This window comes from Durio zibethinus, unplaced genomic scaffold (assembly GCF_047325235.1).
Source record: "Durio zibethinus cultivar Kanyao isolate XHJ-2024 unplaced genomic scaffold, ASM4732523v1 HiC_scaffold_394, whole genome shotgun sequence".
Taxonomy (NCBI): domain Eukaryota; kingdom Viridiplantae; phylum Streptophyta; class Magnoliopsida; order Malvales; family Malvaceae; genus Durio; species Durio zibethinus.
This window is the reverse complement of record NW_028323017.1, coordinates 217,501-220,000: the sequence shown is the minus strand read 5'-3', so window position 1 is coordinate 220,000 and position 2,500 is coordinate 217,501.

Sequence of the window (2,500 nt, the reverse complement as noted above, 5' to 3'; positions counted from 1 at the left end):
AAGCGCCCGCACCAGGGCCCAACGTGTGCCGATGGTGGTCGAGGCAAGCGCCCTCACCAAGGCCGAGCGTGTGCCGATGGTGGTCGAGGCAACCGCCCGCACCAGGGCCCAGCGTGTGCCGATGGTGGTCGAGGCAAGCGCCCGCACCAGGGCCCAGCGTGTGCCGATGGTGGTCGAGGCAAGCGCCCTCACCAAGGCCGAGCGTGTGCCGATGGTGGTCGAGGCAACCGGCCGCACCAAGGGCCGGCGTGTGCCGATGGTGTTCGAGGCAACCGCCCGCACCAGGGCCCAGCGTGTGCCCATGGTGGTCGAGCCAGGAGCCCGCACCAAGGGCCGGCTTGTGCCGATGGTGTTCGGGGCAACCGCCCGCACCAGGGCCCTGCGTGTGCCGATGGTGCTGGGGGCAACCGCCCGCACCAGGGCCCAGCGTGTGCCGATGGTGCTGGGGGCAAGCGCCCGCACCAGGGCCCAGCGTGTGCCGATGGTGGTCGAGGCAAGCGCCCGCACCAGTGCCCAGCGTGTGCCGATGGTGGTCGAGGCAAGCGCCCGCACCAGGGCCCAGCGTGTGCCGATGGTGCTGGGGGCAAGCGCCCGCCCCAGGGCCCAGCGTGTGTCGATGGTTATCGGGGCAACCGGCCGCACCAGGGCCCAGGGTCTGCCGATGGTGCTCGAGGCAACCGCCCGCACCAAGGCTCAGCATGTGCCGATTGTGATCGAGGCAACAACCCACACCAGGGCCCAGCTTGTGCCGATGGCGGTCGAGGCAAGTGCCCGTACCGAAGGGCAGCCTATGCCGATGATGGTCGATGCATGTGCCATCACCATGCGTCATCATGTGCCATTGATGGTCGAGGCCTTGGCCGAAGTTCGATTTTGAGCCACGGTGCCCATGCTTGGCTCCAGCATGTGCTGGTGCCGCATTTTTTTCACTCGGGACAGCATCGCCGGAGCATCGCCGGAGTACCGCCGGAGAACCTGACCGGCGGCATTGGGGTTCCGGCGATTGGGAGGGGGGCCGGGGGGGTGTGCGCACATGATGTGCGATGGGTGCTGGTACTTGGCCTTGTGTTGGCCCCCTATCCCTCATCAAACCTCTGAGAATTCACACCCCCTTAAAGAGCATTTGAGATTTTACAGGTTTGCTACCAGTAGCCGTTAAAGTGTCTGAAATGGGGACACTTTTTTCAAACGGTCACAAAATCTTCTCTACTTCGAGTTTTTAGCTGAATTTTTTTGTGCATGCCAACAAAAATAGAAGGATCATGCCTACAAAATTTGGGGCCAAAAATCCTTATAAAAAAATTTTAAAAAATCCCGAACCGCAAAAAGTTTCGAAAATCATGAAAAATAGAAAACGAGTCATCTTCCAACGAAACTTCACGTGAAGGCTTAGGGGACCATTGTATGAATTTACAAGCCATAAAAATGGCATTGGCACGGCAGAAATTTGAAGATGTGCCTAAACCCACCAGGGCCCAGCGTGTGCCGATGGTGCTCGAGGCAACCGCCCGCACCAGGGCCCAGCGTGTGCCGATGGTGCTCGAGGCAAGCGCCCGCACCAGGGCCCAGCGTGTGCCGACGGTGGTCGAGGCAACCGCCCGCACCAGGGCCGATAGTGTGCCGATGGTGCTCGAGGCAACCTGTCGCACCAGGGCCCAGCGTGTGCCGATGGTGATCGAGGCAACCTGCCGCACCAGGGCCCAGCGTGTGCCGATGCTGGTCGAGGCAAGCGCCCGCACCAGCGCCCAGCGTGTGCCGATGGTGCTCGAGGCAACCGACCGCACCAGGGCCCAGCGTGTGCCGATGGTGCTCGAGGCAACCTGCCGCACCAGGGCCCAGCGTGTGCCGATGGCGCTCGAGGCAAGCTCCCGCACCAGGGCCCAGCGTGTGCCGATGGTGCTCGAGGCAACCTGCCGCACCAGGGCCCAGCGTGTGCCGATGGTGCTCGAGGCAACCTGCCGCACCAGGGCCCAACGTGTGCGGATGGTGCTCGAGGCAAGCGCCCGCACCAGGGCCCAGCGTGTGCCGATGGTGGTCGAGGCAACCGCCCGCACCAGGGCCCAGCGTGTGCCGATGGTGGTCGAGGCAACCTGCCGCACCAGGGCCCAGCGTGTGCCGATGGTGCTCGAGGCAACCTGCCGCACCAGGGCCCAGCGTGTGCCGATGGTGCTCGAGGCAACCGACCGCACCAGGGCCCAGCGTGTGCCGATGGTGGTCGAGGCAACCGCCCGCACCAGGGCCCAGCGTGTGCCGATGGTGGTCGAGGCTGCCGATGATGGTCGAGGCAACCTGCCGCACCAGGGCCCAGCGTGTGCCGATGGTGCTCGAGGCAACCGACCGCACCAGGGCCGAGCGTGTGCCGATGGTGCTCGAGGCAAGCGCCCGCACCAGGGCCCAGCGTGTGCCGATGGTGGTCGAGGCAACCTGCCGCACCAGGGCCCAGCGTGTGCCGATGGTGGTCGAGGCAAGCGCCCGCACCAGGGCCCAGCGTGTGCCGATG